The sequence below is a fragment of the Aquila chrysaetos genome, chromosome 7 (assembly GCF_900496995.4).
Source record: "Aquila chrysaetos chrysaetos chromosome 7, bAquChr1.4, whole genome shotgun sequence".
NCBI classification, from domain to species: domain Eukaryota; kingdom Metazoa; phylum Chordata; class Aves; order Accipitriformes; family Accipitridae; genus Aquila; species Aquila chrysaetos.
Genome location: NC_044010.1, coordinates 37,934,938 through 37,959,996, shown reverse-complemented (window position 1 = coordinate 37,959,996; position 25,059 = coordinate 37,934,938). Strand labels below are relative to the sequence as shown.

Below are 25,059 nucleotides of genomic sequence, written 5' to 3'. Positions count from 1 at the left end.
AGTAGAAAGCAGTGTAAATGGAGACTTTTTCCAAGCTTTACATGTGCAACGATGGGGTCTGACCTAGCTATTTCGGCTCGGGAAAGAGCTTGGGCTGTAACAGGCAGTTTTATGAAAACAGCAGTGTTCAGCAGCAGGCAAGAGGTAAAAAGAAAAAAGTCTGCCTGGAATTGCTGGCAGAGGCACGAAGAACAAAATAGAGGGGTTCACCATTACGCTGCAGCGTGAATCCTCAGCTCGGCTATCTGCTGAATGCCAACCATCGCCGTGCTCTCCCCGGCTCGGAAAGCACCTCTGCTCCCTGGCTGCTTGGTGGGACGCGGAGGTGCCCAGCCTCCGGGCTGCTGCGGACCACGCGGAGCAGCGGCCAGGGCTGACGCCGGTCGTGTGCGTGGGCTCTGCTCCGCTGACGGGACTGTGCACGGGTCCGGGTCCGGGTGGACGCTCAGGCTGTGGTTTCGCTGACCGATAACTTCCTTACCCATTGTACTTTGTGCTCGCGGTCCTAATTCCTTACATTTAACCGGGCGTGCCCGTGAAATGCAAATCGGACGCGAATCAGCGTAGATACCCCTGCGTGAGCCCAAGGATCGAGCGGTGGGGTAATTCCCAGAACTGGGGACTGACCGCTGATCCCTACCACGAGAAGCGCCGACCTCGAAGGGGCTGAGGGGGGTTCGAAGCCCACCTCCTGCCTACCCCAGTCCCCTCCTGTCACCCTGCAGGGTCACCGCCAGGGCCGGTTCGCCCATCGGGGAGGCATTTTGCAGAGTTTGGGATGTTAATATGTGGAGATAAGGGGGAGGCAGTGTGTTACAGTTCCATCGAGAGCAGTGCCGGGGAGATGTCTAATCTTACAATCCTCTTACGTTCTTGGGAAAAAAATGTTACCGTCTCTGTCTCCCTCTATTTAATTTAGTGGCCTTCGGGGACAATTGCTCAGTCATAGAAAGATGAGTTTCAGAGACTGGAGCCCTGATGCCACAAGCTTTCCTGCTTTTCCAAGCACTGGAGTCTGACATAGATGCAACGGAATGGAGAAGGTACTAATTAATATCTTTTTGCTATTGATTTTGCTTTTCCCCCTGCTGCTGGATCATTTTACTATCAGCTTTATGATTTTATTGGTAGATCTGCCTAGTTTCTTTCTTCCATGTTAATTTTTCCTTGTTTGGTGCTGCTATTAGGGATCTCTGCTGTTTGTTATCATCACAAGTGTAAGGAAGGCGTTATTATCTTTTTAAAACTTGTATTATCATTTACTGTTGCAGTTAATTCTTAGGCATTCTGTATCAGTGTTGCTGCCTATTGTGAAGCCAATAAAATGCTAATGAAAAATGGGCCAATTCTAAAGTGCTGCGATCAGTATGCAATACTTCTTACATGTTAACCTTTACCATATGGATTTAATATCGCATCTGATTTGCACCTAATAAAACAAGAGTCTGCCTCTAGAGTAATTCTCTCTTATTTTTCTTTAGTATGGAGCATTTTCCACTTCAGGTGTTACTGTACGTCACACTTCGCTCAAAGAGCCATCCTATGGCCTCACCCAGCTCCCCTTACCCAACCAATCTGACTTCAGCAAGAAACTTCCTGACTTCAGTTATCTGCCAGCCACGGGCAAAGCTGGATCCCTTCTTCCAAACTCTGCTTGCAATTCCAATGGTTTAAACCTGGGGAAAAATGGTCTACCTAAACAGAAGCGCTCTGGGCTTCTGGAGTAACCAGCGTGAACCTCTGCAACACCATCTCTAGACTTCTCTGTAACGTTTTAACCAAACTCTTATACATTTCTGGCTGTGATCATCAGATTTAGTTTGCAACTTCGACAGCTAGAAGTGGGCATCCTGCTTTCCTGATTTGTAAGCCTGTTCAACCCTACTAATTTCAGTGGGATCACGCAAGAGATGATTGCAGGGCAGGTCTGGCCAGCTGGCCTTACTGCTAGCCCGCACGCCTCGATACTGCAGAAATGTTTCCCTGGACCTTACTACGTAAGGAGCATATCCCATGGCTGCTTCCTTGTAGACAGTGGTGCAGCTAAATGATGGAATATGTTTACAACCAGTACATCCTATTTCGGACCCTGGGTCTTTTTTAATAGATATTCTGTGTTTTTCCTCTTCAGTGTTTTGATTTGTCTCTTTAGGTTATAATACTTCAAATGATGACTGGATTAAAAAGATATGTATTGATTTTCTTCTATTTGATTAATAAACATTTAACTCCAAGCCACCTGGGCTCTGGTAGCAGTGGAAGGGTATTTCAAAATGGTGACAACAGGTGCATCACAAGATATATTCCTCCCTGATATGCCAGGGCTCTATTGCCCGAGTGGAAGGTACTCCTGGGCTCTAGCAAAGCACATACCACAACTCCAGGATACCTGTATTTTTTCAGAACAGTGTTTCCCCCCCACAAATCCCTGCCTACAAATGTGGTACCCACAGAGAAGTAGGTCCCTGTCTCCTCCAGATGTTGGTCTCAAACACTGTGCATGTGTCATGTGTAGGCAGAAAATCCAGAAGCAAGTGAGAAGGTTGGTTTGCAGCCTGCTGTTATCACACTTTTGTGTCAAGCCACAGTACCTGGGGGCACAGCGCGTGGGTGTGGGGGACTGCAGCAAGATGAGGGCCTTGCTGGGGCACTCCTGCAGAACTGGAGCGGGCAAAAGGCATCCCACTCGGCACGCGTGTACTCTGAGGGGTCAGTCCCCACCAGCTCCAGCCTCTCACCTGTACTCAAACTTCCCTGTCTAGAGAATTAACTCGCTCCGTAGAAGGGGCTAGATGCAAAGTATAACACGCACGCGCTGTGGGCAACTGGGATTTCAGGACCGTGGTTGAAAGTGGGGAGTGCTCCGCCTGGACAGCACAGATGTCTCAATGACTCATGTCTGGGCACCTCACGCATCCTTCCAGGATGCTTCTGTCCGAGATCAGGCAGTACCCAGTGAAGCAGCTGGAACAGGATTTGTCTCACATGGGCCACAGCTATGGACTTCCCTGCTGGTCTGCTTGAGACAGGAACCTCCAGGGATTTTACTTACTGTTTTGAGGGGAATGAAAGGCTGCTTCAGGAGCTCCACACTTTTTGTGGGCTTTGACTTTTACATTATTTTCCATTCATTCACCTTCTTCACTTCTTTTCAGAATGGTACTATCTATGATTTTCTCCTCTGTAGGCCTTACACCCCACTACAGAGGCAAACAACAAGAACTAGCTTAATTCCTAGCATACTCATCTATTCTCTTTTCTTCCAGCTTCCTCTGAGCTCTGCATCACACCTGACCACTCACCCTGTTAGGAGTCAAAAAAATTGTGAAGACTTAGAAAGTACTAAGGCCCAATTATTTAAGTTGTGCTACTGAATAATAGACTGAAAAGCAAGATGCCTGGAGTGCATCAAAGGCCTAGTGAAGGTCTATAGAGATGCCTGTGTTATTTTAGGAAAAAATATGTGCAGCCTAAGTAATGTATAACTACTGCATTTAAAGATCTATGGCATGAAGAGAACACAGGGTGCTTCTAGTGACAGGAGCTTGAGAGCATCCTTGGCAGAGGAATAAAGTGACTAACTACAAAGCGTATGGTATTTCCATGATGGAAGATGATAATCACTTGGAGAGGCACTATAAAACGGGTAAGGGACAGGGTAAACGTGGATGGAGAGGAGCTGCAGGATTGAGGTGCTGGACAGCGAGGTACCTCCGTGGGCTGTGCAAGAGCCCGTACCCCGTGCTGCGCTTGGGGTCTGCCCTCGGCAGGGGAACCTGGGGGAAGGTCTTGTGTCGAGCTGGGCAGCTGGGCAAGGCGAAACACGCATTGTCCCTGCGAGAGAGGGGTTGGAAACAGGCTTGGAGCTACCCATCCCTTGAGCAGCTGCCCCAGGGATGCCAGCGATCTCAGCGGTGCCCTGGGCGGTGGGGGGGGGCAGAAGGGGCCGTGGGGGAGGCAGCTTTGGGAAGATGGCCACCACTTCGGACGTGGCTCTGCTGGGCGGCCGCAGGTCGTGGTGGCAGCTCTCCAGGACGTGTGGTACCAGCACCTCCTTGAAAAAGCAGTACGTGGAAGGGCTTCTGCAGGTTTGGATCGGTCCTTGCTTGACAACCGGGGGTGGCTCATGGCATTCTCCGAGACCAGTAGATCCTCTCCCAGACCTGTCTCAAGCGCGTGGGATATTGCCGTGACCTTGGGGTCTCTGATGTCGAGCGTGGGCTCACAGTGTGAGAGCAGAAATAGGTGGCCGCTTGCGCCTCTTGTCCCCCCAAAACTTCTCAGACAGGCAGTGAGGACCAAGCCGGACTCTGAGGCCAGAGAGGTCAGTGTTACATGAGGCAGAGTCATATTATTTAAGCGGGCATTAGTGGAGCCCGAGATACTGATTGTACGATCTCAGTAATGAATTAATTCTTTATGGCCAGAGGTGAACACGAGAAAAGCACACAGGAGGCCAGGCAAGCCCCGCGCAGCCTTTGTGGCAAGAGGCAGGAGCCGTTTCAAAGTGATAAACAGCTGAAAGCTGTCCTGGCGTTAATGCAGCCGCTGAGAGAATTTCTCCTATGGTAATCTATGAGTTTCATAGCCCAACACTCCATTACTTATTTATAGATTTATAGCTCTTCCCCCTCCCTCCCCCCAAGCATCTGGCTGCTGTATATGAAACACACAGTTGCAATTACAAAATGTCTTCTGAAAAACTACCACCCCTGTCATCTGCTGCTGCGCGTTGGGGTAGCAGGCAATTGCAGACTTTGCGCGGTACTTGTTGGCTTGGCACCCGTGGGCTCAGGAGCACCCGCTAAGCACCCAGGGCCGGACCAGTGCCATCCGGGGCCCACCCCACACTCTGGCGCAGCTTGTACCGGAGCTGGGACCAGTTGCTGTGCCAGGGCACAAGATGGGACTTGTGGGCAGGGACCTTTTCCTCTGGCAGCAGTAACAGAAGCCTCTGTTGCACCTCAGAGAGACACAGGTGGCTTTGGTCCTCCCTGCTGTTCATGTCAGAAGCAGAAATAGATCAGTTAATATATTTTGGGTCTGCTGCGTCATTTTCTCCTGTGTGCAGTTTTTTTTGTTAGGCACTGGGGCGATAATCCTACACGTGGCAATTTACTCCTCTCAGGGACCGCGTTTTGGGCTGTCTCTGGGCTGGGACGGTATCGCTGCATGTGTTGTGTAGGGGTGTCTTTTAAATGATTTTGCACATGTATTTTTAATTTTTGAGTTACATCTGAGCTGTATGTTTCACTGACTGCAGAAGCTGGGATCTTCTTTGGAGCGGTGCGAGGGGAAAGGCAGCTCCGGGACCGTGGCCCACGCGTGGAGGATATCGGGGTACTGGCATCTCCTGATGTAGTCCTAGGACTTCACAGAAACAGGGGAGCAAAGCATTGCTGCTGCTGCGAGAGATTCAATGAGAAAAACGAACTTTTGAAGATAAATGTGTTACATATGCAGTACGAGTTTGGGAGGGTAACTGGTACCTCTAATAACAGCCAGAAGCAAACAGATAGCTATGAGAGAGTACAGCGCATGCTTATGTGTACCACAGTAGGTCAGGCACGTTATGTTTTCTGCCAGACAAGATTTCTCTATACGTTCCAAAGATAGCCCCAAGAAAAGTGTTTTTCAGTAGTCAAGATGCGAAGCTAAAAATGCAAAGAATAAAAACTGCACAGTCACTGGCAGAAGTCAACATTCGCTACCTTTGTATTTCACATTGTATTTCTGATGTGTCTCTATTATTTCCACACCGTGCGCTGTGCTGAAGTGCAGAGATCTTGGTTATGGGAGTTCCTTTCGTTGCAGCGTTGATGGGGGGTTCAGGGGCCTGACATCCAGCTGACACCTGGTTCCTCAGAGCAAGTGCAGAGGCTTTAGGAGCAGCTGCCTCGTATTATTTTATTTTACCTTGCAAGTGCTTCAGTTGAGATGTATTATCCTGCAAAGCTCTTTGTCATTTTAGCACTTCTGCCTCATCTGCTTTTGTGTTCTTATTGAATGTATTTGTGGTGGCTAGGTGTTACTGCTGGCGTCTTTGTGTTTTTCTGAAGCTGAAGGATACCACTTAGGTCTTTAGATATATACTTCTTTTCTTTTTCTCCAATATATTTTTAGTGATTAGTTTTAAAAGATATCAGACTTGTCTTTAAAGATCATTGCAGAACTGTTCTGATGCTGTTGACAAAATTGCTATGTCATATTCTTCTATGGTTGAGTCAGTACTTCATAATATTTTACAAAGATTCTGTTCTATTTAAGTGGATTTGATTTTTCAGTTGCCCATTAACTTCCCAAGTATTTTTATATAATGGTTTCACTTACAGAATAATTAAAAGATTATTAAAAAAAAATAAAAATAATCCTGTTTCTACTCTAGGCAGGTTTGCAAGTGTTAGTAGGAAGTTCAATGGCAAGAGCAGAGTCAAATCTAAAATCCTTGATTAGCAGCTTTAATCCTACTCTAAAAGGAACTACACAGATAGATAGCTCTCTGCACCTGTCAAAACCTCTATCGTAGTCATCATTTTATTTATTTTACCACATTATTCAAGTCCTTTAAATTCAAGTCTTCTGCACAGAAGAGCTGTGTCTCATCACGCCATGGGGTGAGTAGGTGAGATAAGCCCATTTTCCTCTAAGGAGGTGTTTCAGTAGGAGAAATAATCAGTGGAGGAAGAGAATAATTTCCTAAGTTTCGATGCTTTTGTTACACGACTGTCATCTTTAAAATTCAAGAGTTCCATCTAGAGGAATCCTATTTCATGAGCTTGGTTTTGCTGGCCTTTTAATGTGTGTCATGTTTGCTGGCTGAAAATAGATGTATTAATTCTTTTTTCTCATTTTTCTTTGTTGGATACCTATGAATTCCATTGTTTCTTCCTGGCAGTTTTTGAAACAACACTTTAACATCAGTATTCCCTGCTTACACTTAAGATACCGTTTCCATGTTTCTGTTTATCGAGCGTGCTGAAGAGAGAAAGTCTGTTCATGTCTGACTGTCACTTACGAATTTGTAGCCCAGAAAGTTACAAGGCTCAGATTTTCCCACCAACAGAAATAAAATATAACCTTAAGCAAAAAAATATTTAGAGTAGCTGAACAGACTCTGGCAACAGTGAAACCATGTAATAATATAGAAAATATTGAATGCAGACATACCCACTGAGAACTAATATTTCTGCAAATAGACATAAATCTTTGTTCAGTTTGTTTTAGGAGTCCCTGTTCCCAAGTCTTTTTTTCTTAACCTGTAGAGAAATCTGGAAAAAAAATCCAGCTGAAATGCCAGCACAAGCAATTTGCTATTATCTTTTGGGGTTAGGAGTCAAATTCCTGTTGATTTTTTATCTAATGAACCTTTTAGGCCCTTCTGCAGCTCAGATACTCCAGTTTATCTTTTCCAATATTCTTTGTTTGTCAGACAGAGATAAAATACCTTGGTAATGTTTAATAATGAAGTCTCATATCTAAAACTATACTAGGATGATCTTTGTATTCAGATGTGTGGAATTTGCCTAAGACAGAAGCCAGCTTCCTAGGTGTCAGAGAGAAAAGTTTTAGCTCTCAAAACCACATTGGCAAAAGGGTGGCATGGTGCAACCGATGGAAATGAGCTGAAGAAATCCCACCATTTATGCTGCAAACCCTGAATTTTGCTATTGTAGCTTAATTTGATTAAAACAAAGCAAAACAAAACAAGACAAAACCACTTTAAGCTTTCCTGTGATTCTACTTTCCCAAGCAAAATTAACCATACCTTCAAAACTCATACCCATGCTAAGAGTGTAACAGCATTCCTATGCTGTATGATCTTTACTGATGCGACTGTATTAGCAAAGCCCTCACGCTTAAGTTCTGATCACTTTTTAAAAAAACCCCTTTGATGTGTCCTTAAAAAATAACTATAGCAGAGGTGTAGTGTATGTGGGTGCTATACTAAAAAACTGAGGGCAGGGCAGCAAGGTTGAGACCGTAAAAGCAAGTTTCCCAGGCTATGTCTGTATGGCTCAGTAAAAGAAAACTAAGGGGGCACTACAGCTGAGTTATGTGGAATAGCCTGAATTTATAATGCTTAGAGCTAGTCCCTTAGTAGCAGATCTGTGTTGGAATTATCTGATTGAGACAGTCTAAAACAGAGCTTGCAAGGCAATGACCTAAGAGTTAACTAGTATGAATGATCAGAAGGCCGGTGATTACGCTGGATTCTTGGTTATCTTTTACTTAGAAGTAAAGTTTTCCCTTTAATGACATGGCTCATGTAAAAAAAAATAGGTACCTTTGAACACATAAGCAACATGAATTCAGCTGAGCACAGAGGGTAAATTGCTTTTCTCCACTTACATATTTTTTTCTTTCAAGCTCAAGGTAACATGAATTAATTTTTACCTAATTACCTAACTTTACCCAATTAATTAGAAGTCAGATCATATTTCTAATTTTCAACCTAAGGCTTATTTCAATTTTGATTATGTTGTACAAAAAATAGAACTTCTTTTCAGCGTTGTCTTTAGCTTCTTTCTCTGCCAACATCTTCTGAAATTTTTAGATGTCATTAGGAAGACAAATTAAGGTCAATTTCATAACCTCAGGCTTAAATTTGTTTGTATTTTTAATGAAGCCACATTGTGGTATGCAATCACAAGGTACATTATCTAATCTGCCACCTGCAACCTTGTCTCTGTCAATGCTGACTTTGGAGTTTATTGTAGTTTTCCTCAACTTTTTCCCTCTTCATTTTGTGACTAGCTTTGCAATTAGGTAATTTTAGGAATTCAGCAGAGGCAAAATGTAAGTTTTCATGATTTTTACTACCTGTTATACTGTGCTTATGAGATGATAACCACGTGGATATTTCTGAACAATTGGATGTAATGAACTGTGGTGAGGAGTTTGCTTCGAAGATATTTCATAGTCTGCTTAAAAATGTGGACAGCTTTACAAAGATGCCCAAGGACTGCTGAAGTCTTTTGCTCCTCAGAGTGTTCAGAATTGGCTAATCACACAAGAAAGCCAGGACCAAACGCTTAGGTTTAGCCATGGAAGTGGCTAAGAGTGGACAAAGTCTTCCTCGGTCTTTTTTGATTTACAGTTCCTTTCAACTTGCCAGTGTAAGGTGGAATCCTGCTACAGTGAATTTCATCCCACAGACTACGGGATTGTTTTTCTTGGTCACCTTTCAAAACCCTGTCAAGAACTAATTCATAGCTGCCTCTGGGTCTGCAGGTCTCATGCTGAAAAACACATCTCTGTGACCAGTGAGGAGAGCTGGTGACTACAACGAGTTTTGAATGGCAGATGATATTCCTTGGGTGGTGAGGTTTCTGAAGTAGACATCTCAGTTAGGTATCTCAAGGTAGGTGGAATGAGTACAGGATAAAATATGGAGGTAGAAACCTGAAGGAAATGTTCATAATCTTTTGAGCCAATACTGGTGGAAATACTATCTCCTTAATATTCCACTTGAAACGGGAGAAACAAACTCTGAAAAAGTCATCGTAAAGAAAATCTCAGCATTGGCAGTCATTCATTTCAAGAGTAGGACCTTCCAGTCTTTGCCAGGACCACGATCTGATGCTGTGGCCTTGTAGTTAAATGCTACTCTGTACAATCTGCACTAAAACCCAGGGACTATGTTCTTGTTTGCTTTTCACTGTGCTATTGAGGTGGTGAAATTACGGTTCAGTGCCAGCAGAACGCCAGATTAATGGATATGTCCAAATGTATTCAGAAATAAGTTGCTCAGCGAAGGTCGTCTATTTATTGCACACATATTTGGTTTACTCACTAAGCATAATTTAATCTCACAAGTAATAATATTTGCACAGTGTAATTTCAGAAAAGACTGTGATCCATAAAGAACTTCCCAAACAAGATAACTGCAAAGCAGATTTAATTGCAAGAATTTATTGTTCTTCAAAACAATGGGGCTGTTTAATAAAGGTGAAACGAGTACTAAAAATCCAGGAAGCAGGCAGTGCAAAGTCTACAACATCCTTAGTTTTACCCCCGTGTCCGTACATGCTCACTATCCATCAGCTGAAGTTCCTAACTAGCTGTCACATGAAATGTCACTCCAGAGTATGTGCGTTTGCTTTTTGCATGATGGTACTTGCACTGAAACTTACCGTCCATTAAATGTTAAGTTGTGGTATAAACTGAAAACAACTCCAACCCAGAGAAGCATTTAAATATACTTTAACAATTAAGTTAAGCATAATTTAAGTGCTCTCTTAGTTGGGACCCAGGAACTGATCTTTGAATCTCCCATGCCCGTGACTCGTTATATAGAAGCCCAATTTTTTTTAAGGCAGTAAACAGCTGATTGGTGCAAAGTGCAGACTGCCCTCGTCTGAACTGCGAAGAAACCTCAGGAAGATGGACTGATGCTTCCATAAATAGAGAGCAGAAAATGCATTTTTTTCCAGTGGAAATTTAATCAAGGTGGAAACATAGCATGGGAATGTGCAGTTTTCAATGTAATTTTCTTTAGAAAATAAAATCAACAATTCAAGTATTTTTATTGCTGAGTCTTGGACTCTCGATGCTTAAAGGGAAAGTTTTTTACATGAACACACATATGGGATCAGGCTACAGCTGGCATTTGAAGGAGAATGAATGAATTAGTAGAGGCTACCAAATATAATTTATAACAAATTCCCTTCCTGAGAAAGCAGCAGAATTTAAACGACTGCTTGAGTATATTCATTGCCAACATCTGCCAAGAATATTCATAAAAGGAGATAGGCTAGAGGTGGATTTCAGGATGATCTTTAGAGGCTGAGGTCTTCACTTTGCATTAGATAGGTACAAGGGCAGAGATAGGGGACTTTTATGTAAATTTGATTAATATAAGTCCCCAGACATATATAATGTATCTCCAGCCATCAAAGTATGATAGAACTAGAACTAGGACAGGTGATGTATTCGTACCCTTTCCCTAAACTTCTCATGGGTTTATACTGAGTGCAGAGATCGCTTTAGTAACAAATCCTCCCCAGGGCTCTTGGCAAAAAATATTCCGTGTCTTCATTGTCAGCTTGGCCAGTGAGAAAACTTCTGTTCAATTTTGTCTATTTTGGACAATGAATGGGCAAAACTTTCAGTATGAAAGGTTACAAATTGCTGATTTTGTGTTCTGAAAAAGCAGTTCCTCTTAAAACCTGCAACTTCCAAATATTTTCCTCTGATTGGGAACTAACCAAGGAGCAGTGTAGAGAAAAATGTGCTGAAGCATTCTAATGAAATGAACTTTAAAGCAAAAATTGTTATGGAACTGAAATAATAGGTCACTACCGTTACTGTATTATTATTTACTTACAGATCAGATGACTGTTTATTTTTGCCTTAGCATAGTATGGCTCTCCTTGGCTACAAAAGCAAAATATTGATGAGTCAGGTAGCTAAAACAAGATGCAGAATGCAAGATGCTTCAAATAATGCCAAACATTTTATGTAAGATCTATCTAATTAGAAATTAGTTCCCTACTTAGTAGCAGACAACACATGTCTCCAGAAGTAAAGTACCTTTTCTTTCATCAGTTTTATCTACATAGGCTGGATCTGGATCCTGACCATGTAGATTTATTTTCTGTAGTAGTAGGTATAGTTATACATGTTGTATAATTATATATCATATATACTTGGGTGAATTTCCCTCCTTTTAATTGAACTAATTTTGAACTAGTTCTTGTCTTATCTTTTGGCACTTCAAAATGAAAAATATAATAACAATAGTAATAGCAATAACAATAAGGAGCTTCATCTTAGAGGTCCATACAGACTTTAAAACATGGATAGAAGACAACCATTTTCACTTTTTCTGCATTTGGCTTTGTTTCAACTTTGGAAATTAGCTGATAGGATTACAGATTAACATAGCCCAGCCAGAAAGTTGCATACCACCAACTAAAACTCACCTAAAGTAACCCTGATGTTGTACAGCAGCGTCTTTCAGATGGAAAGACTGCCAGAGCAGGAGGACGACGAAGACTAGCTGGGAACTCTGTGAAACTACCAAGCAAAGACCTTCACCTCCAGATTTGAAGCCGGTGACTGATGCCTGTGCTTGCCTGACCTTTGCTAGTGGAGGGAGTCAGGATCCTGCGTTTACTCTGACATGTTCAATAGTGTAGCCAGCCGCAATGGTCTTTTTTTTGCCCCCCCGACACATTGCTGACCCTTTAGCACTATTGGAAGAGGTTTTGTGCTCAAAGGCAGATGTAGGTACATTCAATGAAAATGCCTTCACAGGCCTGAGAAGCTCTTCAGTGTTTATTCTCTCTGTTTTGACATTAGGTACTTCACCTCATCTGTTTTGCCAGCTGCCTTGAAGAGATGTGTTTCTGTAATGGCTTATCCTGTAAGTTAAACGGCAACAGTTAAAGCAGATCTGTTGTGGTATGAGTTGCTTTGCATTGATACACATCAGAAGGTCATTAAAATCCAAATGGCAGTAGTTGGAAAGCTCACTGGCCCAACAGGTACCGAGTTTTGACATCACTGGTTACTCATTAGCAATTTTCAAAGGTGGGCTTTTCAAAGTAGAACTGGCATTTGAAAAAGTAAGCAGGCTGGAGGATCTCAGAACATGTTGTTACAGGTTTTTAGCTTCTTGCCATTGTGTTTGGACAAGTATCTCATCTTCTGCTAGCACCATGCAGGTCACTGGCTGCAGCTGAAATAGCAGAAGCTGATCCCTCTCCTGCTCTTTGAAAATTTGCCTGCTCAATGCAAATATTAGAAGGGTAACATGCAGCTTTATTCCTCTCCCAAAACATGTGGGAAAAACATTTTTTTTTCTGGCAGTCTTTTCCACTTTTCTTGTCATCTTCTCTGAGGTATTTAAAAAAGTAATCCAAAGGATATTCAAAGCTAACAAGAGTGAGAAGGAGCAGAACGCTGCTAAGGCTTTAGATGTTCCACGCCAGGTCCTTGTGGCATTAACTAATGAATCCCCACAGCACTTCCAGAACTGCAGCTTGTACTAAACATTTTATTGTCTGGACCCCATCATATATTATAAAAATCAACACACATTCAAAGTAACTGATCAGTTTATGTCATGTACGGGGCTAGCCAGCTGGTGGCTGGAAAGTGTAGGAACCAGGGATCTGACTTCAGGTCTGCGTGAGAGTTGTTATGGCTTTTCTATGTTTCCTGTTGCCTGAAGTCCTTCTCAGTATGGATACACGTCAGAGCAAAACACAGACATGCACCAACCCCTCATGCATTTCTGCGATTTGTAAAAAAGCCTGGCAGGCTGAGCAGAGTCATGGTGTGCTGCAGACAAGCAAAGAATGAGGACTACAGGGCTCATGTCCTGGGCTATGTCAGCAGCACCCAGCTAGTAAGTCTAGACACCGCTAGTTACTGTAGGGCAAGTCCTTTTTCCTCTGTTTTTCTTCCCCTTTTTAATCACCTTGTATTTTTTAATTGTAATCTCTGGAGGGCAGGGAGAACAAATGTTGCTTAACAGTGTGGACAAAAGTTTAGCATGACTTTAGTTGTTGCAAAGCCAGGAGTGACTTGGCAGGATTTCCCAAGAAACAATCACTACGACCTTAAGGCAAGGCAGCACTATTCTGTATCCTGTATAAATCCTACTCTGCCACGTGCCTTAGATATTTTAAATATATCTTAGAGATGCTCAAACAGTGTATTAGTACCGTGCTTTCCTTGTATACATCAATATGTAAGGTGACTAAGCAAGTTCCTGAGTTACCATGGAGCCGAACTGCACAGATCTTGGGAGACAGTGAAAACTAATAAAACAGAATGAGAGAATAACTCCCTGGGAGCTGGATTTCCAAAGTGCAAATAGCTGAACACCGCATCAAATATACTTTTGCCCCTTTCTTAAAAGATAGCAGATGTGGATGAACTTTGCTGGTTAGATTCCATTGTTGGGCACATCCATGATGTACAGCTGTGGTGTTTTTTGCAGACAAAATACAGCCTAGCATTTCCCCTGAGGGGAATTTCTTAAGCCTCTGTGTCTCTGTTGGACTTTGCTAGAACCTCTCAACTTGAACACAAGCAGCTTCTTCCTCCTTTCACCCTGGCAATCACTGCCCCCAGCACTCATCCTCGGGGGGACTGCTCTTGCCAAACGAAGTTTGAGCACCCACCCTCCTCTTGGGCAGTTACGGTGTGAGAGAAAGGAAAGAGAGTTCCCTCCTGAGCACCTCCGGAAAGGCAAACAGCCTTAAGAAAGGGTGGGATTCATTTTGCTAAATGCAGATACTTTTGTGTGAGCAAGAGGTCCAAGTCACTGGAGAGAAACATCTGCTTTTAAGCTTCTATTTTTGTCTGAGATGAACAACAGAATAGACACCCCCCCCCCCCCAATCGTTGTATTGATTAGATCGCCATCAATTATCAGACCTTCAGATGCCTCCTCTGCTGGAAGCATCAACGCTGCGGGGGAACCTCATGCAGGGCATTCCTCCCCAGCAGCCTCTGGACAGCCTGTCTGGTTGCGTTGAGCATTTTGTCCTGGATGTTCATGCGGCCGGGGACTTGGTCCTTGATTGACAGTATCCTCTCTTGTCATTATCACCTCTTCTCATAAAAACAGTTAATTTTGCTCCTCAGAATCTGAATCTGGGGAGGGAAGATAAAACTTAAAGGATGGGAGTGGGGACTGGAAGATCTCTGGAGACAAGAATGTTTCATTCTGTCTTCACAGAAGTAAAATGTAGAAAAGCTTTTATTTTTCTGTTTCTTGTGGGCATTTTATAAAAGACTGGGTGGATTAATTTGTTTTCCAATCCAAGCAGCTTTGTTAGCTAATTTAACATAGATTCCTGTGTGTATTGGGAGAAATCAGCCATACTCCCATGGATTTTCTCAATATGTCTCAAAAAACCTGCAAGTAAATTCCACAGAAATGTGTCCAATTTTTAGTGAGGCTAGAAATTACTTAATAATCTCAAGTAGATATTAGGAGTGCTTGTCCCTGTGGGTCAGGTCTTGCAGGAGAAGCAACCAGCTAATCAGCTATTAACTACTTTTTTCCTACAAACAACAAAAAGAAAAATCTGAAATACTGAAATCTTCAAACCCCAGAGTGGCTCACATCAAGCTTCTGGTTAAAGTACTGTCTCCGTTGGACTCTTTGGTCATATGCAAGGGGGACACCAGAAACAACCAATACTCTACAAGAAAGGTGTTGCTTTGTTTAACCAATGCCTGTTTTCTTTGGGCAAAGAGATGGTTGCCTGAAGCGGGAAATAGGATGCTGCTGCTGTTCAGCTGTGACCTTCTCCATTCCCTTCAGGAGCTTTTCTGCTGGGGGACTGTAGGTGGGAATGGGGGAGCTGCTTTTTGTGACTGCTTGTCCTCAACTTCTCCAGGAGCAGTAACTGCTACTTGCATTGCAGGGGGCAGGATTGGGGCATTCCTGTGTCGGAAAATCCAGCTATTGAGCATTTGGGCGGTTGCTCTCCCACTTCCATGACTCACGAGCCGCTTCACCAGGATGTGTGCCACAGGAGGCAGTGACTGGCCAAGGAGTCCATGAAAGCAAGGAAACCAGGTAGGACTTACTTGCATGTGATTTTGGACTCTGGAAAATCTTCTGAAGCCTGCTAGGGACTGAGTCCTCTTACTGTTCAAACAGCAAGGGATGGCAACAGTGTGCCAGGCCACCGGGATGCATGGTTATGCCATACATGCGAGTTTGTGGGCTGTCACTTCTCCACTGTAAGAAAACCTTGCCAAAAAAGTGATCTTACCTTGGTATGTTTTGTTGCCCTGGAAATCACAGGGAACATTTGAAAATGGAAAAGAATTTTTTTTTTTTTTTTTTTTTTGTAATAAAGAGACAAAATGAAGCTATTTGAAAAAAAACCCCAACAAACAAGAGAAACATCTGCACCTCAAGAACGGTTTTCTCTGGGGTCCGCATGAGAAACTTGCTCCCAGGAAGGTGAATGTCTCAGAGCACCTGGACTTTTTGTGAGAAAATGGAAAAATACCTAAGTAAAGGCTACGGCACTTTGCAACTTCTCATGTACTGACTCATCTTAAAAACCCATGAAGGCTGTCTAGCTATCTTGGGAAGCATCTAACCCCTCATTACGCTGAAAAGTAATCCTTCAAGACTCACTTAAACCAGTGAACTGGAGGATTATGTTCATTGTAGTGGGGAAGTTCTGCTTGCGGCAGATCAATCTTCTGATAGCCAGCATGACCCTGCGACAAGGAGGAGGAGGAGGGAGGAACACGGTGCTATTTTTGAACTTCATAAAGCTTCCGCATAATCCATCATGAAAATTGGTGGATCATGAGGGATATCAGTTAATTTAGCTAGAGTTCAGCTAAGTTTGTTTTTCCTAGAGAAGAATTTTTACTGTTTCCATTAGGGATTTTTTAATTATTTTCAGTGAAGGAGATCACGGAAGTTCCCATCCCCTTCTTGAGAGCTGGTACTGTGCAAACAAACAGCAAAATTCACTTCGCCTCGAACAATTTGCAAACTATAAAGAAGTACAAAACCCAGCAAACAGTTTCAGCAAACGGGCTGGGGAAGCATAAAATAACAGCCAGACACTTATGACCAGCATGAGATTATTATGATCAACAATCTAAATTATTATTGTACATCCCTAAGTAGCCTATTCTGGCAGCCCCATAATGTATGTAACACACTGTACCTTCTGCTGCTCCATATCTTTATAATTGGTTGCTGGTAATTTCTGTCTTCATCACAGTATTTGATGTTCAGTGCATTCTTGATTGTTTCTTCTGCTGAATGTAGTCAACAGATAAAATTTACATTCACAGTGCTTGCAGTTGCCTAGGTTCTGCAGAATTTTTAAGTTCCAGTAGTTGGAAAACAGTCTTGATTTAAGTTTAAAATAAGTAAGATACAATTAAAATAATTTAACTGACCATCAGAAAGCTTAACTTCAAAGGAATTAAAACCCTCTTTAAGATATAATGTCACCTCGTAGTCCATTTGCTATAATTTGAGCGCTTTTATCAGCAGAGAATCTTACCAAAGGCTTCATGAACACAAGAGATGATTAAAAATAAAAGATCAAAGCATGCCAACAAATCCTGTTAACAAACTCAAGCAAAAGGGTACTGTTTTATAATTAAATATGAAGCCAACTCAAACAAATATTTGGAAACACTGAAGTGGGATGCCACTGTAGCTTTTGGTGGGGTGTGCTCTACGTATTATGAAGACATCTTTATTGTGTTGCCACTGGTCTGACCAGAAGCCATGTGTGGGGAGCCTCATTGCACCTCTCCACTCCCACCAGCATTTTCCTTTTTCAGTGCCATGCTTCCAGATACCCTCACAAATCAGCAGCTAATTCAATAGAGTGAAGAAGCAGCGAGCTTGAAAATATTGCATTAAATCCCTCAGCTCAGCATCAATACATGGAGGTGCCTGCTAGGAAGACGGAGAACTCGATCAACTCCACCTCCCACGATGGAGTACCAGTCATCTAGGGGGTTTAACAAAGTTTCTCATGCCTTCTGGAAGAGGTTCAAGAAGCAGAATTTGCACTATGGGTTTTTGTAAATCCTTTTGCCACTAATGGTACTACTGTTAAAAAAAATCTTTTGAGGTAGCACGTGAAGGCTGTGACTAATTTGCCTTTGCCCATGGTTAAGCAATACAAACTGCTTCCCTGGACTCAGAATAATAGACTGAAATATTCCCATTTCCTGCAGATGAGTGAAAATAAACAGATCTGATCTCAGTTGAAAGAATGTAAGTAGAACAGGCCTTCATTTGTAGGGGAAAATAAACTCTGCTGATCCCTTAGATCTGGGAGTATAAACAGCATCCTTCTTCTCCCAGGGCAGTGTATAATGTGAGTGCATGGTTTGAACATCTTCAAAATAAACAGCTAATCACCCTTTCTGGCCTAATTAGGTTATGTTCTGGCCCCTGGCTCTAGGCCTCATGCAAACTATTTTCTCCAAAGCAGTATTGGGGGAAGCCCTGCTCCCCTCCTAAGGGAGCCTGTCCAACTCTCTGTTTGTCAGTTAACATTCGCTCCTCGAGGAAAGCCAGCTTGGGGATCTTCCTTGCAAGCTTCGCAGATTCAAGGCAAGAATATTCCAAATGTAACTCTTTCTTCCTCTCTCTGCTCATCGTGACAGACGCAATGGGAGGATGAGCAAAATCGGTTTTTTATTATCTTTTTTTTTTTCTGGATATGGGCTGTCTGCCTGTTTGTTGTGTATCAGGAAATTGTAACTTGCTGGGGTTTTTGAATGGGAGTTTATTCACTCTTTCCAAAAAGGTGATTTATCAGCTGTACAACTGTCAATGTCCACTGCAAATGGTAACTAATTAATCCATAAGGATTGTATAGGGCCACTGTTATTACTGTGGTATTGCAGACAGGGGACTGAAGCACAGATGTGTTGTAAGACTTGCTCAAGCTGACACTTTGCAAGGAAAGACCTGGGAGTGCAGAAGTTGCTGACTGAAGCTCACGGGCCAGATCCTGCACTGCTGGGCCCTTACTGGGGCTGCTGCGCGTGATGGTGCACTTCAGCTGCTGCACTGTGATTATTAGCAAACAGAATTAATACAGAGAAATCAGTGGCAAAGGCCAAGTGGGTTTTTAAGCTCTGGTTCATCAAAGCTTTCTGGGCTGCAGCATAGGGTCTGTAAGAGGAGAAATAGCTGATCAGATTCAGAGCATTTCCATATTTGCACTATTCTAGATTTCTCTTAAAGTATGCTTAGATGTCTGAATATGTTTCCATTTTCCATTGCTCTTCTTAAATAGCTGTTCTTCCCTATCAAAACCAGACCATCCTAACTTTAATCCCCCTTTCAAAGTTTCTTTTCATCTTAAGAACAGCTAAAGGTGCTCCAAGGACTGTTTAAACTGTAATTCCTGGAGGTGCTAATTTCCTCTCTTCTCCTTTCTGACCGAGGCTTGCAGTGGGGCTGGGGCAGAGCTGCTGAGGACCCCAGTGGGGCCCATCTTTCCCAAGAAGTTGTCCATAGGTGGGTACCAGCCTGGTCGTGGCCAGTTTGGTTTATTCTTGGCCCCATTTCTACATCCATTGGCTGCAGGAAGCAGTTACTGCATCCAGCGCCGGCTCTAAAGGCACAGACCCTTTTTTCGTGCCCTTTCTCCAGATCAAGGAGTGTTTGGCCGTCCTGTTGACACAAACCTTGGAGCTGAGCCTTAGCTCTTTTGAGCCTCTCAGATGTATGTCCCCTCACAGCTTTTCTTGCCTGTGACTGCCTTTTAGTAACAACAAGCCAAGGAAGATAAGAAAAGCTGAGCAAAGACATTTCTGAGCCACAGGCATTTAATTCTCTAGGACGTCCTTAGAAGTAAATGTTTATATACGCTGCCTGGTTTGGTCACACTTCTCTATAAGCTCCGTATTTGCTAGCCTGGAGGCCAAGGTGAGACACCGCTGCTGTCCCGGCTGCTGTCCCCAGGCACCCAAACCGTCCCTGCCCCCTCCCAAAATACATCGCCCTGCTCTCGCCGAGGAGCCGCGGCTCCATCCGCAGCTGGGGCCCGCTGCAGAAAACTGTATAGGTCTGGGGTGGCAGTGGAAAGGGAGACGAAGCCATGATAACCCCATGGTGAGGGCTCCCTGGGTGACAGGGCGCGTGTGCTCAGCGCGGGATGGGAGGCGTAATGAGGTAAGGAGGCAACAGCATGAAGAGCGTTCACAGTTTAATAGACATATTTCACACTGTCACAGTATCTTCGCGAGAGCTCGGTTCCCGGTTTAGGTATCTGAACAAGTGACAGACTGCATGGAAGGGCTGTGACAGGGAGGCGTCTCCCCTCGAGCCGCGCTCTCAAAAATCTTGATGACGGATGCAAATCACTTAGAGCCAAATTAAGAAAAGTATATTTAGGCACCTAGAGAAGTAAAGAGGCACTTAATAGGATTTTCAGAAGTGCATAAGCAGATTAGGCATCCAGCTCCTATTGAAATCAATGCTGATGGAGCATTTAAAAAGAAAAAAATCTTGAGGTATCTCAGCGCTGTTACAGCCTGCGCGCGTTTGCAGGGGGTGAGTGGGCTTAAAGCCACGTTTTGTTCAAGATAAGCCTTACAAGTAACAGAGCTCCCTGGTTGTACCAAGTCTCCAAAACCATAGGAGCAAGTTCTTAAGCTCCCACAAAAGCTGAATTACGCTGGCCTGTGAGAATAAAGAGCTGGAGGGAGAGGTAATGAGCTCTGTGTGCCTGCCTGTGTGGGAGAAGGAGCAGGACTTCTGCAGAGGCAGAGGCAGAAAGTAACACAAAACCGAGGAGGCAGAGCAATCACTGGATCTTCACTCAAGCAAAGGCCTTGCGACAGTTTTTTTTGGTTACAGGGCTGGCTGAGAGGGGCTAGGTGAAGAAACTGCTTGTTGTTTGATTTTGATAGGGAAGCAGCACTTTTGCAGTCCTTGTAAATAAGCGGATTTGACCCAAAGAAACATCTTCTGTGGCCAGTTTCTCCCCCGCGTAGAAAGAAATTGTCAGGACCTGGATTTTGCCTCACTCTTTGATTTTTACGTGGAGTATAATGTTGTAAAGTCAGTTCCTTGCTTTCCCTGAAACGCAGCTCCCAGTCTATCGAACTGAAATTAGTCCTTCTTTGCTTTACTGAGCAGTAGAGAGGATACATACATTAAGGACTGTGAGGCACTACGGTAACTGGGGCCAATTAGCTGCTACCCGAGGGCAGTAGCTCCCAGATGTGGGATATCAGACAACTGCGAACCTACAGAATTGCTAACAGATCACTCATTATTCTCCTCCTGAGACTTTTGATTGGGGAATTAACACACAGTATTTTTAGTGAGCGTCCTCAGAACATTTATCTTCTTCTATGGCATGTCAGTCCCTCAGGGAGCACTATTTGGGAAGCAACTGCTGCTCGAGGTGACAGAGAGGAGTTATCTCCTCCGTAATCCCTGTTGACATGAATGGCTGATGCAGACAGTAGGCAAAAGATATGCATGTCATAACTGCACTCCCAAACATGTGAATAACATTGAATGAATGAAGCAATCTCGGGTACCTTATGGGCCGCTGACTCCAGTCTTGTACTGGTGGTTTCTAAACTGAACTTGGCTATAAACCTCTGCTACGAAGAAGACCAAAGGAAATGACATGCTGGAGAATTCAGAATGGTTATTAATGTGAAATGTGCTAGAAGCGTCAGGCAAGAGGGAGCTGATTTATGGGCCAGCAGACAACATTCAGCGAGGAAAGTCCTAGCTTACTAACTAGGCCAGAAACCTGGAGGTAAGAAAGAAGACTTCTCTGTGTTACCTCTTCCCTGATCAACACTATTAAAAACCAGAAGGGACAAGTTTCTAGATGCTCCTGGGAGAAAGGAATTTCTCAGGGCTTCTGGCCTTTTTGCTTCATAACACCTTTCCTGTAAAAGTTAGACCCTTCTGACCTGACTGTGGTGGTGTAATATCTGATGTGTTGTAGTTCTTTGCCTACCCAGGAGGAAAGGGAAAAAGAAACCTTGATAGGCAATGCACGCCTATATTTACTTGCAATCCTGTCTCTGGGTTGTAAGTGCTGAATTATTAGTGTTATGCTAATAAAGTTCATTTGAGCTTTTGGAACAGTCTCTTTCTAATTTAAAGAGAAGTGAATTTGGCAATTTGCCAGCCGGCTAACAGGATATTAATCAGAAAATACCTAGGGACCAACACCACTATATTGCTTTTAATCTTTTGACCAGTAAGGAAAACAGGAAGAAATCCATTTCCCTCTTTTCTTTGCTCAATGGGATAACCAGCTGGTACAGACTAGCTGCAGCTCAGTTCAATTTGGGAGTAAATATTTGCGTTTTAGCTGGGTAAATGAGAGAGCAGCGCTACTCTCTTCCCAGCTGCCATGCAGCTGGGTGCCATTCATGCTCACAGTGGGGCTCCTGCAGGTCTTTGGCTCCCGGAGTCACGTATTAATAGCAGAATGTCACCTTGCATTGGAAGAATGTATAGCTTTGGTCAGATGTGCCTAGAAAGGAAAAGTTTGCTTGACTGTGCCAGACAGTCATTTAAGGTGATGACCGCAGACAATGTTCAGGACCAGATCTGCAGCCCGTACACGGTCTGTGCAAGTGCAGCCCCAGGAAGGAGAGGAGGGGGCTTTCAAAGCAGTGGGGTGCCCACTGAGCAGAGACCACCCTGTGGCTGGGGGCTTGGTAGTGTTGGAACTTGAGGGGTCTGGTTTGTTTGTCCCCAGATATGAACACATGAAGTAGAGCTAGGAATCTGTTAAATTTCTACGTCCTTGCAGGACTACCCTTTAAGGACAGTGGAGATGTCCTCCGTGAGCCTGCAGGCAGTTCTGCAGCGGCTGCAAGGGTTGGGGAAAGTGCTATCTGACCACATCTCTTGTTGCCAGCTAAGGAGTCCAGGTCTACCCAGGGAGGTAGACGGTGGCTGCCCAGATTTTATTGTGACTTGCTCCCCTTCTCTGAAGTGTGGGTGTCCTGTGGAAACCTTTGGGGACTCTTTGATGGGATTTAGGCCTGAGCTGGTCTTGCCTTGTTTCTGTGTGCTCACATGAGGAACAAAAATGAATTACCAGGACCTTTAAGGCAGATTCTGTATTTTTTACAGAGGCCCTTCTGACCAGCAGTGAAAGACTGAAGAGTAAAAGCACATTAATATCCCGGGGCACCTACATGGAGACAAGTCGCTCAGTTTTCCTGCCTCGGTGCCCTTTTCCGAGACTCCTGGTGGGGACAATCCATCCCATGGATGCTCCTGGCAGAACCATTTGTTTCCTGTACAGGCATAGCCCGTCAAATCAGCACTGTCTGTCTGCTACAGAAAACGGGGCCTGGGGTCCAGAGCAAGTGCTGCAGCTCTGAAAAAGAGCAAGCTATCTGAAAAGAAAAGACGTCATTAAATTTCCTTTCCACAGGGTGAACGAAGAAGCTTTTACCTGGGGAAGAAAGGAAAAGTGTGGGTTTTGTTAGCTTCATCCAGAGAGAAAGAAAATCTTTGACGTATTTTCTGGCATGTGACTCCTGTTAGGCTTCAGCCTAAACAGCCTGTTTTCAAAAGCACCGGAATGTAGTTTCAGCAATAATTGGTCAACAGAAATGGAGGCAGTGAGGGTATTCTGTTGTACAGAATTCCTGGGTGAAAACCCATACATTGTGGCTAAGAAGTCAAAGAAAACAGATTTAACAGATGAATGTTAAACTTGGGAGCTGAACTCCTGCAATCTGGCTCTTCCCTGAAAGATGGAAAACTGGAGCCATTGCTGGATGGGGGATGGTGCTTTTCCACTCCAATTTCAGACAATTGACTTACTTAAACTCATATGCTGAACCTTTTGCCCTGCTGATGAAAAAAATTAATTTCCCACCATTTTTTTAATTTATTGCTCAGAATACATAAGTACTAGAGATACAGCTTTTGGTGTAAACCAGCATAATCCTTTCACCACGGAAATGTTCTGTTATATAGTATTTTGACCACTCTATGTGTGTGTGAAATTGCTGTCTAAAATGTATCGCTTAAAATTGATATTTTCCTGTTTCAGGACAAATTTTTTAAAAAATTCTAAAAGGGAATTATGCAAAATAAAGCAACTGCTCTTTATTGTCCTGGGTGGAAAACACTTGAGTTCTGCACAGTTTCAAAGAACTTTTGAAGGAACTGAAATTGTTCAGTGTCATACTACAATAGTGTAATTTTTATAGGCTAGTTGAATTATTTTGACGAGACAAAGAAATCCCTTACACTGACAGTGCTATGTATTTGCAAAGGAACGAGTAATGTGCTTGCATTGTACTGAGATCATGAAAGCACGCTGCTCTGAATGAGCTGAGTTTGGTCCAGGCCAATACACAATAACGACTGATGTTTTGATAACACTTCAGTGGCATTGAACAAGGGTTGATGTCTCTGCCACAACAATGGGTAGTCGTTGAAGATCTCAACAGTGAAGCCAAAAAAAAAAAAAAAAGGCAACAGTTTTGGAAGTGTTCTGCTTTTCCCAAACTCTCACTGAGTTAAACTAAGGGTGAAGATTGGTAAGTATTTATGTAGCTGGAGGTACCTCCTCTCTTCAAAGTCTGCTCTCAAGTCTGCTGAGAAGATTCCCATTGCCTTTCAGTCTTTGGACCAGTCCGTATATGAAAGAATTACTTTATTTCTACCTCTGGTATGAAGTCCATTGAGAAGTCTGCGTGAGAGAACTTGGAGTCATTCTAATGGTACTCATGGGTATACTTTTCTGGAAAGAGAATTTCTTGTTCTATGTTGTCTCCTAAGAACAAAAATCCCTAAAAAGATCTGGTCCTCCATGTGACATAATTTGCTTATACAATAATTTTCTTCTGAATGAATGAAGCCAGGAAAGAGTTTCGTGTTATATTTCAGGGAAGTTAGGTGATGTGCAGAGTGAATATGTCAAATAATGGAGTTCTAGTGTATAGCAACAAAGTCAACACTAATAAAAGTTTGCTGTCTTTCTAAAATGGTCTTATGCATTAGGGTGTCAAATGCTCTAGGACTTATAATGCAAAAAGACAGGATGTTTCCAAGGCAATGAGATGAGGCTAATTAAAATGTCAGATAACACAAGTTTAGATTGTTTGAAAAATTGTTAGGTAAGATAGTAAGATCTTCATTAGAGGGCCACAAACTTAACTTTTTCATAAAAAATAATCTCAACAATTTTTTACATCAAGTCTGACCTCTGCTGCCTACAAATTTAGACCGGTATGTCAAAATACATACTACCTTTAATGTTCCTGTCAAACCTGAGCTGTGATGCATGGAGTTATTCCCTACTTGGAGGGATGCTTCTGTGAAACTTAACTAATAAAAACGTGGCACACAGTGACTGATGTCTGTTCTCGCAGGGTGTGTTAGCGTGGGACAAACACCGCGTACTCATCCTCTTCTTGACACTGAAAAATGAGGCACATCTAGTAAAAAACACAATATACGCTCTAACGGTCTTGCAGCAACCTTCTTGTCATCTTTCTCCCTCCTCACACACCTTTCTCACCTCTTGACTCTTTCCCTTCCTTCTCTCATAGACTCTGAGCCTACAATTTATC

The 25,059-nt window shown here is 43.3% G+C and overlaps 1 long non-coding RNA gene across 2 annotated transcripts in view; it reads left to right on the top strand.

Annotated features, from left to right (window-relative positions):
- The first annotated feature begins 415 nt into the window (after positions 1-415).
- Positions 416-25,059, top strand: part of LOC115343536 — a 41,986-nt gene continuing 17,342 nt past the window's right edge. Inside the window, exons 1-3 of one of the 2 annotated variants that reach the window (XR_003924169.2) lie at positions 416-1,043; positions 15,390-15,544; positions 22,600-22,852. This is a non-coding gene — a long non-coding RNA (uncharacterized LOC115343536). Of the gene's footprint in view, positions 1,044-15,389; positions 15,545-22,599; positions 22,853-25,059 lie in introns of those variants that run through there. The other variant, XR_003924170.2, reaches the window with a different exon arrangement.